The sequence below is a fragment of the Pholcus phalangioides genome, unplaced genomic scaffold, assembly GCF_987345545.1.
Source record: "Pholcus phalangioides strain wild (caught in Gottingen) unplaced genomic scaffold, Ppha-v1.0 ptg000031l_1, whole genome shotgun sequence".
In the NCBI taxonomy this organism is placed as follows: domain Eukaryota; kingdom Metazoa; phylum Arthropoda; class Arachnida; order Araneae; family Pholcidae; genus Pholcus; species Pholcus phalangioides.
In genome coordinates, this window is record NW_028301621.1 from 6,369,616 (window position 1) to 6,387,964 (window position 18,349).

The following is an 18,349-nucleotide window of genomic DNA, read 5'->3' on the forward strand; positions in this document are numbered from 1 at the left end:
TATTTTTTACTGCACACCGGCTTAAGTTATGCGAGTCAATATCGGTCACTACTTTTGAGTTAGCCGCAAAATCGATTCAAGCAGTAAACTTAAATACTTATGGCTCATAGAATTTGTACCGGTATGTGTAACGTAAAATAAAATATAAAGGTTCATACCACGTTTTTCTTTTTCATGCTATTCGTTGGTTTCAAACCAGCAACCATTTCATTTTAAGAATTATAATAATTTTATTTTTATTCAATAGGTGGCAACTATCTCACCATCATGGTAAAAAGTGTTGTTCTGGTATTCCCAGAGCTTTCTGGTGGCTCATTAGCTGGCAGTAAAAGCCAATTGATTGCATATTTATATACTTGAATTCAAAATCATAACACCTGGTCTCATTATGTAGCTCCTGTATGGGAATGAGCGCCCCCAGCGATCTTAACAGCGATGAACATGCTTTAAAAAAATCATAGTGTCAGATCATATTATCATTGCTGTTCCCCCCCCCCCCCATGTATAAAGCCCGGGTAAGTCAATGCGTTAAGATGACCTTGGTTTAGAAACGGTTATGATGGATCCAGAAATCAGAGTTACACCTCCCCCCCCCCCATATTTCACTTGAAATGTTTATTTCGTCATATATCTGAGATTTTCTTTTCGCATCTCTCTTTGGCCCACTTTGCTATCTGTCGTAATTTTCCCTCCCATTCGATTTCCACCAGTCACCCTCTTACGAGCAGCTTACGTTGCTTCTTGCGACAAAGCCTGGGTGTCTCGCGGTTTCTCTAGTCACCCTCTTAGAACATCCCAGTACACTAAAAGGGCCATATGGCCTCAGGTTTACAATGATACATAACTTCCATGAATATTTGCTAGCTAGTGAACCAATTCCCCGGTAAATGTTATTTTACTGTAATCGATGACAAAAAAGGGATAGGAATCAAAATATTCTTATTTATGCCTGCAATTTATACAAATACTGCAACAGTCAAAAAATGCACAACGAGGTGGCTGAAAAAAAGATGTGCCCACAAAAAATATGTATCTAAACTATATCAAAAATACAGGAACCCAATATGAGCAATAAAAAACGAATAATTATGATAAAATATAAGTATGCTGTCTATAAAATATTATAGTTGTCTTAAGGAGAAAAACTGTGTGGAGAGCTTCTCGATTTATCCCAATATGTTTATCGCATTATTTTTAAACGTGTCAATTGCATTGAAATTCACAATCACCGGTGGTGAGCTATTCCATTTGTTAACAACCCTATCAGAGAAAAACTCGTTGCGAAACCACGAACTGGAATTTTCCCTTAACAATGCTGGTGTTTCCTTGTCGAAGCAGTTGATTGACGATGTATTAATAACTTATGGTCCATTCTATACATCCCGTTGAAAATTTTAAACACTTCAATCATATCCTCCCGCTGACTTGCCGACTTCTGCTCTCGTTCAATGTAAACATTTTCAAACCAATCAAGTCTCTCTCTACAAAGTTGAAGCTCAATGTGTGCCATCAACAGCACCCGCAGCTCTTCTCTGCACCCGTTCGACCAAGTCTATGTCCCTCTGTAGGTATGATCTCCAAAACCTGGCATACTCCATTCCAGGACGAACTAAGCCTCGAAAAAGCAGAAAAATGACTTAAGCAGAACGCGAAGAGACCTTTTCGAAAATACAACCGAGCATTCACACATTCTCAAAACCAAAGCATTCATTCTCGAAAATTCGATTAGATTTTTTGACCATCTCTGAACAAAGTTTAGAAAACCTACGGGATAGTGACATCATTCAACTGGGAAGTGAAACGTGGGTTCGAACCAAAATGAGCGACCATTCACTCAACAACAGTAAAAGACGTGCTCCATTCATTTCCAATCTCGTTTAGGTTTTTTTGGAGCAACTGCCTATCACTTTGATTCCCGACTATCCCCATTAATTTCACGTCACCTACGAATTTGCTATCAATCAAATATACCCTGATCGAGTTTATCGATAAAAAGGGAAAAATGTATGCGCCCAAAGAGACACTTCTTTGAGGGATTCTAGTTTTGTCACTTGTCCAATCGGAAAATTCCCCGTTCATCATAACCCGTTGTGACATCTCTTAACCACGATTCTATCCAATTCAGCAAATTGCCCCCGATCCCAATCTCGTGTAAACGCCTCCTCAAAAGTATACCATGTTGGGGCCGATCGATTTGTTCGTTCAAGGTTTTTTTCTTTTAATTACACGAATGCGAGGATTACAAACATGTACGCAATATACAAACATATAATATAATACACCATAGCTGCCAAGTCTCCCGAATTTTACCTTCATCGCTCGACATCCCGGAAAGTTCTTAAATCTCCCGAATTTTTACGAAAATCCCTAATTGTCCCTTAAAATTCCCTACTTCATTAAAAAAATCTCCGCTTATGAAAACAATCCCTAAGGAATTTCTTGTGGGGCATCTTTTTTTCCCTTTCGAAATGACGTCACACGTCGTAAATGGGGAAATTCCCTTTTTAAGGAAGTTTTACAAACCCTCTGATGGTAACAAGAAAGTTGTTTGTCTTATCGTGCAGGGAAATAGCTTAGCAACCAATAGTCCTGGATAATAATTGAAGATTCTAGTGACGCGCATGTGGTCAAAATTTCTTTTGTTGAAGTTACGTACGTGCGATATAACAAAGCATGAATACTGATAAGCAAAAACATATTTAATCAATTTTAAAGATACTTATTCCGATGAATTTCCTTTCATCAAACGTTCCAGAAGAGGGCCGACTTTTCCTTTTTGTACAAGTTGTGTTACGGACATAAACATCGGTCATGGAAGGACTGCCATCATCAGTCGTGAAGTGAAAAAAAAACATCAAGCAAGTGTCACAAAAAGTCAGTGTTCTTCAAAAATTGACGGTGTTTTCCTTCATCTTCCGATGATTTTGGGGTCATTCGCGCAGAATGTTTGTTCACAGCGTTTCTGATTGAACGCAATATTTATTTTTACATCATTGAAGTTTTGGCCTCCAATTTCACTTGTTTTTTTGCGTAGGAATTTTATTCCCAAGTGTTTAACTTCCATGTGTGTAAAATCCCTATTTTAATTTGACTTCAGTTTTTGAGTAGGGATTTTATTCCCTACGCTTCAACTTTTATGTTCGGAAAATCCCTATTTTATTTGGAAAAATCCCTATTGTATTTATTAGGGAGTGGTTTTAGTATAAAATACGGGTGTGCGCGAAAATCTCCCGAATTTTCATTTTCAAAAGTTGGCAGCTATGTAATACACACACTTATATATACACGAACATGCAATACTCACGCTATTGACCTCAAGGGGGACTAGAGTGTCTTTACATCAACTCTATAATGGTTACTTAATGAATATACAAGTTCAGCAACAGCCTTATTGTTGTGATTTGAACAGGTTGATAATTTTTTTCATATTATATATATACACTGAAGAGCCAAAAAAACTGGTCACCTGCCTAATATCGCGTAAGGCCCCCGCGAGCCCGCAGAAGTGCCGCAACACGACGTGGCATGGACTCGACTAATGTCTGAAGTAGTGCTGGAGGTAATTGACACCATGAATCCTGCAGGGCTGCCCATAAATCCGTAGGAGTAAGAGGGAGTGGAGATCTCTTCTGAACAGCACGTTGAAAGGCATCCCAGATATGTTCAATAATGTTCATGTCTGGGGATTTAGGTGGCCAGTGGAAGTGTCTGAAGTCAGAAGAGTGTTCCTGGAGCCACTTTGTAGCAATTCTGGACGTGTGGGGTGTCGCATTGTCCTGCTGAAATTGTCCAAGTCCGTCGGAATGCACAATGGACATGAATGGGTGCAGGTGATCAGACAGGATGCTTACGTACCTGTCACCTGTCAGAGTCGTATCTAGACGTATCAGGTCCCATATCACGCCAACTGCACACGCCCAATACCATCACAGAGCCTCCACCAGCTTGAACAGTCCCCTGTTGACATGTAGCGTCCATGGATTCATGAGGTTGTCTCCATACCCGTACACGTCCATCAGCTCGAAGCAATTGGAACCGAGACTCGTCAGACCAGGCAACGTGTTTCCAGTCCTCAACAGTCCAATGTCGGTGTTGTCGGGCCCAGGAGGGCGTAAAGCTTTGTGTCGCGCAGTCATCAAGGGTACACGAGTGAGCCTTCGGCTCCGAAAGCCCATATCGATGATGTTTCGTTGAATGGCTCGCACGCTGACACTTGTTGATGGCCCAGCATTGAAATCTGCAGCAATTTGCGGAAGGGTTGCACGTCTGTCACGTTTAATGATTCTCGTCAGTCATCGTTGGTCCCGTTCTTGCATGATCTTTTTCCGGCCGCAGCGATGCCGTAGATTTAATTTTTTACCGGATTCCCGATATTCACGGTACACTCGTGAAATGGTCGTACGTGAAAATCCAAATTTCATCGCTACCTCGGAGATGCTATGTTCCATCTCTCGTGCGCCGACTATAACACCGCGTTCAAACTCAGTTAAATCTCGATAACCTGCCATTGTAGCAGCAGTAACCGATCTAACAACTAAGCCAGACACTTGTTGTGTTATATAGCCTTTGCCGACCGCAGCGCCGTGCTCTTATTGGTTCCATATCTCTTTATTTGCATACGCATGCTTGTACCAGTTTTTTTGGCTCTTCAGTTTATATGTACTAGTTATAATACCCGGCGCTGCTCGGGTTTTCTTCAATGAGGCTTTTTGGATCATGTGATACCTCCCTCTTTCTTTGAGGAACATACAAACCGTGTCTAAGGTAACCAATATTAGGACCTCCTGCGCGAATCATGAAATAAACAAATCTAGATTTGTTTATTTCATCTAAATCTAGATTTAAAGAAACGCAGAAATGATTTTTCCCCTTTTTTAAAGGTCGCTAGGTATTTCGATCCCCCTCTCGAACTTCAAGTTATCCATCTGCCTGTTTCTGCTTCCAAAAATGTTTCATTAAAGCTGTGGAATTTCTTCGATGTATGGGCCCATAATTAGTTTTATAACATCCTAAACAATATGAGTTTATGCAATTGAATGTTAAAGACAATACAGAGACATTAATTTTCATGATTGAGAAGATATAAATAAGTGGTTGAAATAAATGTCATTGCCTGGATTCAATTACTTCATATTTAATTTTCTCAATCGGCAATATTCATTCTTTAAAATCGGCAATTTCAACACTTATTTCCAGGAGGATCGATCACCCTTTCCCGACACTCGAAGCGATGCTGATTATGATTCTGACGTTTATTCAAAAAGTCTCATTACTGGGAGGATTGAAAAAGTGGCAAACCATTATAAAGGTATACACACGTCTGAAACGTATTGCTAAGGAACCACGGTAACCAAAGTCAACGTTCCGAAAATGATTGTTGAGGCTCAGAAACCATTGTTGCCCGACAGTTTTTCTCCCATTTCGGGCGCTTGCCCTGGTTTGACAAACTTTTAAAGCAGCCTATCGTTAAAGTCGGGTCCCATTTGGTATATATGCAAAATTTGGTGACGATCGATCTGAAATTGTACATTTCTGTAGAGAACACACACACAAAAAATCAATTTTATATTACATATATATTTAAAGTTTTGTATTGCTGAAACAAAGAAAGAGTGCAAAAAGAAGAGCTGTTATGTTATTGTATTATTGTTATGATAGAGTCAGACTGGTGTTTACAGAAAATATGGAGATCGATTGTTTGGATCGATTGTGTGTGTGCATTTGTATGATCGATTCTGTGATATTGATTCATTATTTTTGAAGCGGTATAACTAGAACTCTTTTGGTGTATCTATAGTTATAATCTTTATGAAAATAATTTAAATTTAGTTTTATTTATAAAAAAATCATTCTCCCACTGGATGGAATACTGAAAGATTGTATTCTGCCTGGTTATTCGCTTGCTTCCTTTCAGATTGCTTCAGAAATATATAATGCAGAATAAAGATAAATCGAAATGTCAGCGTGACACAGGAAAAGAAATAATATCAATACAACCCACGGATTCCTCCTTTTATTCTTACGATGATAATAATAATAAGAATAATATTAATAACAAGGCAGGTTGTTATTAATTAATACGAAATAGCCTTATTCATTGTCAGAGAGAGTTTTTTTTTCTTTTAGAATTCATCGATTCACTGTCCAAAAACCTCTACCTTTTTTTCTCCTGGGTATTTACATAAGATATTCGAATGCGATTCACTAATTACTGTATTCGATCGTGAAAAATACAGAAAAAAAGCAAAAAAACCTCTAGCTGTGATTTCTTTTTTTTTTTATCGTTGTTCGTCCGTGCACTAATTAAATATTTACCTCATTTCATTATATCGTGTGGAATCATCAATTTCGTTCGGGACGCGAGGGGAAAAAAAATGCGATTCTTGGCATTTAATTGGAGGAAGGAAAAAAACCTAGATTTAACTTTATGTTAATCGATTCCTCGCTGTTTTATTATGAGTTGAAGAGCTTTGATTTGAGATTCATTTGCGAAAAAAAGAAATATATTTGTAGCTAATTTATAACCTCTATTTTTCTCTGGGTGAAAGAAAAAAAAACTCTCTGCATTGAAAAAATGAACTTAAATTTGAAAAAAAAACAAAAAAAAAAAACATTTTGCAATTAAAGTATTAGATCGCGTGATGTTTGAAATTTTCTACGATTGGTAAGCTTTCCTTTAGGAATATATCGTCCGAAAATCACATCGAATACACGAGTCATGAAATACAGGGTGTCCTGTAAGTGATTATGTGACATTTGTCTGATGAGCCGTTTGTCTTAGAGGGAAGATTCCAATTTTAAAAACGTTCAAAATACGTTTAAAATTACAAGTTTTTAGAGTGGAGCGCCCGAGTGATGCTCGTCTTTCACCATGAAAGGTCCACGGGTTCGAATCTGGGGGAATACCATCGAGTAAAAATTCTTTATCTACCGAGCCAGGGACGACCAACGCATATGGTGCCTTTATTTCCCACCCAACTCCACTGGTTTGAAATTGATGTGTGGCGATGTGACCGGAGTTGGTGTGCGGTAAAGTAGGTTAAAGAATGGAAATATAGCGTTTCACAAAATGAAAAATCTAAATTTTTATGCGGCCCTCTTTACCTGTATCTTGCAATCAGAAACTTGTTGCTCTATCTCTCCTCAGGCCAACAGAGAAAATTCCATGTTTCTAAGTGCAGCATTCGCTAAGAGCAAGGCCGGTCCTGGAATTTCTGCCGACTGAGGCGAATAATATTTTGCCGCCCTCAAGATACGACGTTCTGTGAAAAGAGTTTTCTTTCTTCACCTCTAATACTTTGATATAGTGGTTCCTAAAGTGCTGGCCACGACCTCTCCTTGGTGGGGGGGGGGGGAGGGTGTAACGTTGATTTAAGATGTCGTGAGAGAATTTCATACATAAAAACGCGTCGCGATGAGAGTAAATATATTATCAATTTAATAACTCTTCTTTGAAGCGGGAAGGTGATCCCATAGTGGGCGAACCTGTTTATATTTTCTCCTATGAGTTTTGGAAAAATGTCTGTATCTCACTTTACCATCATGACCCATATACGTATACCATATACCAAATTTCATCAAAATACATCCATCAAAATAGGCGCTACATACGTCTAAGTAGTGTCAGTTTATTTATAATCACCCTGCACAAGTCCAAACAGAACTCCACGGTATATTCCCGGATGCGAGTATTAATGACTATCACTTACTTCATTTACAGGTTATTATTACATATCATTTATAAGCATTTTTACATTTACTTGAAGACGTCTTAGTCGAACACCGAGAGAAATAAGTCCCTGAGGGCTTAGCTATTTTCCCTTTATACTCGAAAATTTAAATACAAGTACATCACTGTAATTTATGGTTTATTTCGAAACATACATATTCGAATCCCTGATCTTAACCCGCAGTATGGTTCAGTATATATTTGAATATACATGGCCAATACATGGTCAAAAAACGCATTCTGCCAATTCATTTCCTCAATTTTTTTCTCTTTGTAAGTGCTATTTCGGTATAAAATATACTAGTGCTATATAATAAGAGCTGAGTGCGTGTTTCATCTCTTTGATGTTGCGCTCAGTGGGCGCGGTCTCGTAGCTGCTGCGTGACGTCACGGCTCCGCTTTCTTCTCGCAGACGACATCAGCATACAGAACGTACTTTATTGAAGAGGATTATTTCAAATTTCAGTTGCTTATTTTACTGTTTTAAAGTGAGCGATCTCTCGTTCGCACATGGTGTTGTTTGGTGTCGCTGGTATGCGTGGGTGGCATTTTTATAGTATTTTATTGTGATTCTTGTGTAAATCAGTGATAAACAAATTGGAGTTCTTGAGTTCAAAATGAAAAGTTTGAATAGGGATAAAAAGTGCATTCGGAAATTGATGAAAGAAAAAGAAAGAAATGGGTAAATTCTAAGAGAAGTGGTGATAAAGGTCTTTTGATATTAGCGTTCCAAATAACTATCATTACTTCAAACATTCTATATTGTTCCATATTTGCTCCCCCACGTTTTTATGTTGTAGTTGTATTGGTAATAGCGATGTACCTCCGAGGCTTTTAAAAGCTACACTTAATTGAAATAAAAACAAAAAGGTAATTAAAATTTATTAGGAAGTTCAGAAGGAAATTGTCTGTCTCGAGATGGCTCTCAATAATCCAATGAAAATAAACTGACGTACGTGATTCAACTGAAATGGAGCCGAGAAAAATGTTCCAAGTGAGAGTAACCCTTATGGGGTCACTCATAACTTCTCGTTTTAAATGTTTGAATGGCTGAATGAAGCATACCAATAAAATCGAAATGTTAATTTTCGAAAGAAATCAGTAAAATGGGTAGTACAGCGATTGTGCCAATCACCGTAATTAACAAGATAGCAAAGAGAGTGCACTTGATTCTGCAGGGGAACGACGGCAGGTGTGACGTCAGCTTGTACCGACTCCAGCCAACAACTCCTACAACTACAGCTAGATGGAGGTGTCGTTGCCCTAGCGCGTCATGAGACAGCCAGCCCATGTTATATGGTCTTGCCAAAATACAGTTTTATAAGTAAAATACTTTTTCATCAATAAATATTTCTTTTCGGTGTCATTTTTTGAGAAATGCTGAAATTGTACGTGTCCAAAGATTAATGAAATCGCACCAAATCGCGGGAATCGGAAATGAAATTCAAAAGGTGAAAACTGTTCAACTTCGCTAAGCAAGATTCTATCTGTTTGTAACTTCAGAAAATCAAGGCAAACTGTACTTTTTACCCTTAATTAATCATTTCAGCTAATTCATTCTTTTTAATTGAATCGCTGTGCTGAAGTATTGTTTCAATTACAAATGTGCTAAACGCACCAATTTACATTAGTTTTTGTAAAATAAAAACCTTCATTTTTAATGGGAGGTGGTAAACAACAAGATGGATTTCTTACTACTTCTAGTAGGCATCAAGACTTTCGCAATGAGCCTATCGATGTCCATAGTCTTCCAAGTTGTCAATCTTAACTTGGTTTTTGAAACATTTTTAACCCTTTCTAAGACCCCCATGGCAAGTATACTTCCCACAAAATTTATCAATTTAAAATGCATCATCGTATTAAAAACTTCAGAAACAACAACAAAGAGAGTTTATTTAAATAATTAATTGATTATTAATTAATTCCATCTAATAACCCAAATGAATTTCTTTTTTAAAATTATAATCTCAATCCCAAAAATATTTTAATATACCGTTGCTAGAAAAAATGACTCTTTAAAGGCTTAAACCAGTTATGAGCAGAGCAACGGAGCAGTTCGGAGCATGCTCCAGATGATTTAAAATTCAAGCATTTAACATCTTTACTTCAAAATATGGGAGACAGGTGGCAGCACCAACGATAAACGAAAAAAAGCAAAACTCTGACAATATTAATACGTTAGAAGGCCACATATTCCGGCATGTACCAATTCGTTAAAAATTCCGCGGAGGAATGTGTTCGAGGTGCAACTACGATAAAGCATTAGGGACCGTTCAAGTATTACGTTAGCAAATGTTTAGCCATTTTTGACCCCCCTCCCCTCCGTCAACAAAAGTCGGCAAAACTCTTAACCCCCCCCCCCCCACGTCAGCAAAATTGCGTCATCAGCTCTGTCCCCTGAATCCTAACGCTTATTGGTGGGATCAGAGACGTACGCTGGGGGCGACATAGGGAGCTCGTGCACCCCCCCTCCTTCAATACTTCAATGATCCTTTAGTGGTATAAGATAGTTTAAAAAAAAAAAGTAATTTTTTTTTTTTGTTTGGAAAACTGCGGTTTCAATTTGAAAATAGTATTTGGAATTCGAGATTGTTGAGGATGCAATTCTTGTTAATAAGTCCCCCAAACCCGGACATTTCCCTCGCTTCAAAAGGTTGGCCCATCATTCACGTCGATGATTCACTGTTGACGAATAACGATAGTAGGTAGATATAGAGAAAGGGTCAATTCATCACATGTCAATTAATTCTTTGCGATTTGATTGATTTTGTGTCTTTTGCGTGAAATAACTTTAAATTATTTTTTTAAGAGATTCGAGAACCTCTGATTCTCCACAATTTAAAAATAAATTACCGTTTCTTCGGCAGGATAAGACACAGCCAGGTAGAGACAATCGATGCGTGTTTACAACATGGTAATAAACAATACATTATCTTATACTTCTTAAATGGGTATAGCATGTGTACTGTTGTTAGCTATAAGTTGATTTTAAAACGTCTAAAAAAGCATAATTTCAATCTTCAAAAGAATACACTACGGCGCATCTCTTGCAATCATATATAAATAATTATACTACTTTCGAGGAATTTAATTCAGTAAATTCGAAATCATAGTATGTGTGGGTCGTTCGAAAGAACATCCAGTACCTACTGCTTTTTCGTACGTGTGCTATTTGCTCTAATTACAGGCATAACCGTATTTCACGTATTTTGTCGGAAGTGACTACTTATCCCTTTCCCCTCTGATTTACTATTTGAAAGTGTTAAGCGGCAGTTTTGTGTATAATACAATTACGTCGGGCCGGTGTTCCCTACCGTGTGTGCAATGGCGTAGTTACTGTTCCTGCTTGCGCTAATGCAATTACTAACTCTGAATTCGAACCAGATTAGTATTTATTCGATTAAGGGTCGGCGGATATGAGATGGTACTTTCTTCTTCCTATCTTTCAACATTTCTTACCTTTTTTTTTCTTTTTGTTTGTTTTTTGCTGTTCTTTGATCGAGCGACTTCTTTCGTTGATCAACTCATTGTAGTTAATAAGGAATACAATTTCAATCTTCAAATAAAATGTCACGATCTGCTTGTTATGCGAGACATTACTTATCCGATACACGCACGTTTGTTTCAGGAAACTAGAACGTCCAAATGCTCAACTTAGGAAGCCGAAATTTACAGTAGGGTTATAATTTGCATTTCTATCTTGTAATAAGTTCTTCTTGAGCATATCGGTGGCAAAAAGCGTAAAGTAGCAACATGAGAAGTAATAGTAATTTGCGTAAAATGGATTGAATGCGTCCCAAAATGCCAAATTACTTTTTCTTCTTTGTTTAAAAAATTACAACATCTGAATTGAAAGGGATTATTTCGTGAATATTTTCATGCAAACTTACATAAACTTGATAGAACAAGTGTTATATGTCTTTCCTGTGGTGATATATATTAACCTAGAATAAATATTTCAATCTTTACATTATCAGTAGAAAAACGGGGCATTTCTGTAAACGCAAAGTTGCATTTGTATTTGCTTGGACAGTATGAGAAAATTCGTACTGATATTGCACGAATACACAGTATTGAGCAATTTTGGCCTTGACCATGAATTTTATGCATGATGACCAATCGATATGCCTCTCTCACAGATCTGGATTGAACCTCAACCATGGTAATACGCTATTACAGAGCCGATAGCAGCTGGTTTGCAATTTGCCAGGTTTTTTTTTTCAGCACGACTACACAGTCTCTTGATAGAATCAGCATCAGGCACAGTCATGAGATATCATGAAACCAACAAAGTAGTGATTGAGTTTGATGGACATTGCCAAATTCACGATTTAATCAGCGTTTTGACACCAATGAATAAGAGGACCTTTCTTTGTATGGAGGTGTACACGAGGCTCTCCACCTTGCGATTCCAGAATTTGAAAGCTACGTCTACGTAGATAGAAATTTCGATTTGCTATCAGGATTTGCCAAAATGAATTACTGCAACGTCTATACCATGGACTAAAGATATAATAGACAGCGCACGCTATTCATAAAACTTGTTGAACGTGAAGAAAAGATGAGCAGTATTGTCGGGGAAAGAACAGGTTCTGCGCTATTACATTTGGCTCGTTTTCGCAGAACATAGTGATTTCGTGTTAATGCTAGGATGTTGTAACGAAATTTGACTCGATCGAGTTGATGAAAACTTTCCTTCATTTCTTCAATGAATTTCATTCATTCTTTTGTAAAATATTTAGGGAAAATGTGGGATTCGAAAAAAAAATCGATTCTATATAATATAAACAAATATTGAAAAACTAAATTTTTTTATTTTCCATAAGGGATACTTCCTAATAATTTAAGACTTTTGAGTTTTTAAATCTTATTATATATATAACCTACCTCTTATATATACAGCCTATTTCATTTATATTTTTAAATATTCTCTTCTCATTCACTTTGTCACTTTTAATTTCCAAAATTTATTTCAACTAGGGGTTATTAAAACATAAAAATTATCTTCCAAAAACATTAAAATTACTTTAATCATACATTTATTTTGAGTAAATAATTATAATGCATCATATTATGTTATGTAATGTGACACATTCACACTCATACCATATTCAGTCATGAAATATTCAAGTAATAAGTAAAAGTTTCATTTCCAACATTCCTGAAAAACCTGCCGCTGTGGTGGTCGAGTGGTTATAGTGACGGACTCGCGATGCGAGGATCCGGGTTCGAACCCCACAGTGGTGGTCGGCTGAAGTTGGTTTTCTGTGGTTCCCAACTTCAAAGCGCAAATACGAGCCGATATCCCCGTTAAAAAGTCTCGCCACAGAGAGCAACAGTCCTACAACGAAAAATCATTCAATCATAACACTTCACTCATAGTTTGAAAAACTGGTGGCAGATGGCAGCACTACACATAACAAGCATTACAGAGAAACAAAAAAAACTTCACGTCAGGTTTCACTACACGTACACGCACATACCCGCATGTGTGGTGTAGCAGTAGTAGGTAGGGTAAAAAAGGGCTCGGGGATCCATGATGTTCTTAAGTCAGCCACCTCGTTGGGCAATTTGCCTGTTGTGGCGTTGTATTTGTATTTGTATTTTATAACCTTATCACACAAAAATGTAAACACTTACATAATATTTCAGGAATAAAATGAATTTTTCAAGAAAATTGCAAAACCTCATCGTCAGTACTTTTCTAAATTATAAGAAATGAAATTTCGTGTAGCGTATATATGTAATAATTTAGAGTACGTAAATGTATGTTACATGTCACATATGTGAAATCTCTTCGCTCCAGAAGTATACATATGTGAATCTTCATTTTTTTTAGGCATTAAGTAGTTTTTAGAATGATTCTTTCATTCAGTTAACATCTGAGGTACACATAGTGACTTCAGATCTTAATTCAGATGGTCCTAATAAAGATATTGACTGAAAATTAATCAATTAATTAATTGATTTTTGTTGTTTGGGGGCAATTTCACATACAACAAACACAAATTAATCAATAAAAAAATTTCTTTTCTGTAATAGTTTTATCTCAGGCGTGAAGAGAGGTAAAAATAATATTTTTAGAGGTAGTTTTTATGCAAACATGTCATACATTTTTATGCAAAACTGCCATTGTCTAGAGTATTGATTCCCAACTTGGGCGTTAACGCCCCCTTGAGGGCGATTGGAAGTTCCAGGGGGGCGGTGGAAGCCACGGGTATAACATAGGTTCCTATGGGTTAGATTGCGTAGGGGGGGGGCGATGGGAGAAAAAAATTTCTGAAGAAGGGGGCGATGGGACAAAAAAGGTTGGAAAACTATGGTCTAGAGGGTGAGTTTTCATTGCATTCTATGTAGTCTGCATAAATTCCTCATTCTGAAAAGCATATTTTCTTCAATTTAATAATGGCTCATGACATTTGAATTTTACCAAAACTTGGAACTTCAATTGAATTACATCCAAAATGGAATCGTTAAAAACTGCGAATACGTCAGAAATCCATTGAATCGTCAATTTATTATTCCAATTTTTAATTTATAAGAAGGGGAATAAGCAAATAAAGTATTCCTTTGTGCAAGGATACTGGTCCCCCCCCTTTCCTAAACCGTTCAGAACATTCGAAAGCTGCGCAAGTGTTGACCATTCCAATCAAAAATAAGACAGGAGGTCGACTTGGAGGTCGTCATACGAACAGCCATAAGGAAAGTATTGATGGAAGAATTCATGAAAAATACCATGAAAGATATAATTCTAGAATTGATGAAAACTCGAAATTACTGGAAGAAATAATTTTAGAAATTTTTAAACGAATAATTTCAAAATTAATGAAAAAAAGAAGTTATTTAAACAATTAAATCAATAATTTTTGTCCCTATTTAACTCGGGGGGCCCCATTGGCCCATTCTATTTAAATGCCAGTAAATTAGACGAGTTGGTGGCCCATGGGCTTCGTGTGAAGTTTCAATTTGGCCGACCGTGTCTGAAAGGTTGGAAAACCCTCGGTGTGACAGGACGTCCCTAGTCGCTGGGTATATATGTGCAAAGTTACATAAGTACTGTTACAAAAATACAAGATCGGAGTCACGTGACTCCGATCTTTGCTTCACATTGTAACCTTTCGCGCTCACTCTATATTATTCTAACTCTGTGGTCTATACGGCTTCATGGACATAGTTGCAATCTTGATATCAAATGAAATTTTACCATCTGCATACAAGTCTCCGACTTCAAGAATCAAAAGGTAGTTCTATTGCAAAGCCGACAGCGGCTGGTTTACCATTTATCATCTTCTTTTCGAGACGACTCCATAATCTCTTGTTAGAATCAACATCTCAAGTGCAATCATCAGATACCACGAAACCGCCAAAGTATTGATGATTTTTGATGGATATTGTTAGTCTTGATCCGAAATCTACGTTTTCCATCTTCAAAGTCTTCAGCTGCTGGAACCAAACAATAGAGACTAATTAGGCTCTCAACCATTTTATTCCAGAAGTTGAAAACTTGTATGTAGATGGAAATTTCATTTGCCATCAAGATTTCAACCATGTCCATGAGGCCACGTCGATAGTAAAGCAATTCACTTCGGCCAAACCTGATAGCATTTGCAATTGCCATGTCCATACAAGACTTCAACATCTGGAATCGAAAGGTGGAAGGCCTGATGTACACCTTCATCTAGCGTGGTCTTCTGAATCATTGGTCTCTATTTTTTGGTTTTCAGTAATCAAAGACTTTGTTTGAATTCGGAAAATGCTGATTGGATCAATAATTCGGCAATATTCATCAAACACAATCACTACTTCGATGGTTTCGTGACATCTGATGATTGTACCTGATGCTTATCCTGTCAAAAGGGTATGGAGACGTGCACACAACTTATTAATTGTAAACTAGTTGCTATTGGTTCTACAATAGCGACGACAGGATTCATGGTTGAAGTCCAATCCAGATCTATGTCGGAGACTTATCAATTCAATGCCTCCATGCTTAAAATTCATAGTAAATCCACAGTAGGCCACAGTACAATGTATGCGTAAGATATCAATTCGCATTTTCTGATGTTCTCCAAGCAAACGCATACGTAATTTTGTACTTCACAGAAATGACATATTTCTTTACCCGTAATGTGACTATTAAAGGTTCACATACATCACTAGGAAAAACATAAAACTGATGCAATCAAGTTAATGCAAATTTGCATGAAAATACCTATGCAATAATCCTTTACAAATCAGACGTTTCATTTTTTGAAACAAACGTGTACAATGCATGTGGGCAGAAATCGAATTTCCATAAGACGTCTAAAAAAATTAATGAGACTTGTTTATTAGGGTGGATCGAAAAATCGAAATGCGGATAAAAAAATCGGCTTGGGGTGCAAAAGTTGTCTTTTAAGCATACTAGCACATAAATGCAAAATTTTTTCAACTTCAATTAATTTCTTCCGATGCCCCAAGGCACTTAAATATTTGCCAAAAATCGATTTTTATGCAAATTTTGAATAAACAAAATGAGTAAAATAATCGATTTCACAGGGAAAATAGTATATGCAGAGAAGGAAAAATCGTTTATTGTTTATTATATATTAAATGTATAAAATTATTTAGTAGTATAGTAAAAGTTAGAAGCCATGGTAAAAGTTGGAAGGAATGGTGAAAATATTCATGCCATACCCAAGCAGTTGAAAGATATTCTCACCTAGTTTCGGAAAGTGCGTGTGGAGAAAGAAGAGACACATTTTCATATTGAATAGGATAAAATAAAGAAGAGATACGAAAAATGTTAATACCAAAAAGCATGACAACATTTAGAATTATGTGAATCTTCAAATTAATACAACTAGAAAAGTTCTCATTTTTCTAATGAAATATAAGTTCAATTTTTATGTTTTATGATTTATTGCTTTAATTTTTAAATTTTTACTTCATATATTATTATAAAACTATTATTATTTATAAGTTTATAATTTAATACCTGAATACTCTGCAAAATTTATAAAATATTTTTCCTTAATTTACAATTTTTAATGCATTTTCATAAAAGTGTGGATTTTAAACTTTATTTGGGGTGCTCGGGCGACCAGAAGATATGAATAGATTTCATTATAAAAATTATGCAACATATATATATCCAAGACAAAATTTTCCCACCCCACGCCGTAAGTAATTTCGAAAATTTTTATTTTTTTAAATTTTCATCAAAATGTCAATTTTTAACCATTTTTTGGGCCCTTGGGGCACCGGAATATATGAATGAATATCAATAAAGAAATTACTCAAACTAATATAACCAAGACGCAACTTTCCCACTCCAAAGCAAAAGTAATTTTGAAAAAAATTTCCTATACTTTTCGATCCACCCTATTGTTTATTCGCCGTCGTAACTATGAGAAACATTTTCGAAGTAAATACCGTTAGACAATGTATTTTTGTAACAGTACTTATGTAACTTTGCACATATATACGCATCGACTAGGGACGTCCTGTCACACCGAGGGTTTTCCAACCTTTCAGACACGGTCGGCAAAATTGAAACTTCCCACGAAGCCCATGAGCCACCATCTCATCTAATTTACTGGCATTTAAATAGAATGGGCCAATGGTGCCCCCGAGTTAAATAGGGGAAAAAAATTATTGATTTAATTGTTTAAATAACTTATTTTTTTTCACTAATTCTGAAATTATTCGTTTCAAAATTTCGAAAATTATTTCTTCGAGTAATTTCGAGTTTTCATCAATCCTAGAATTATATCTTTCATGATGTTTTTCATGAATTCCGAAATTTTTCGTTCCATCATTTCCGAAATTATTTCTGCAATTAATCATTTTTCAATGTTTTCAACCATTTTTCTTAAAATGATCGGCGGGCCACGACAAAAAGCTCCGAGGGCCAAATGTTTCCCGCGGGCCGTTTAAAAATCCCTCTTCAATACAAACCTTTATAATTTCGAATCGCGTCGGCAGTATGTGCGTTTCGTGTCGGGGGACGTGAAAACCAAGGTGCCTGCCATCCCCGAGATGAGGTCCGTTATTCTCTTAAGGAGATTAATCACAGGATCTGCGAAATGTGTGGTCTGAAGACCATGAGGGATGGCGGAGTACTTAAATTGGTGAAACTACTCGAGGCAGGCCCGGAAAATGTGTAAATCATAAGGTAGATAACTAACGCACATAAGGTAGCACCTGTTCCGAGCGTGTTTCATCATGCATCTTTCGGTTTTCTTGAACACTACCATTTACGAACTTCGCAATCATTCGTGGCATTCGGACTATTCATTCCAGACATCAGGTTATGTTTCTCTGGCAGTGCGACGTTTCTTGAGGGTCAGGAAGCGAATGGCTGACTTTATCTCACTGGCGATAGAGGGGGAAGGGACTCTCGATTCTTTTACACACTTGCATCGCCTGACACGAAAAGCACATCAGCTTTTCATTCATCTATTTACTGTCCGAACTTTGCCATCACGCGTGGTATTCGGATCATACGTTACACGGATTTGGTGATGATTAATCTCTGTAACACCCCGTTGTCACATTGCTTCTTGCTCTCAGGAAGCAATTACTGACGTTATAATATAATGTAAATATGAAGTCGCTTCTGATTACAACAGACTGCCT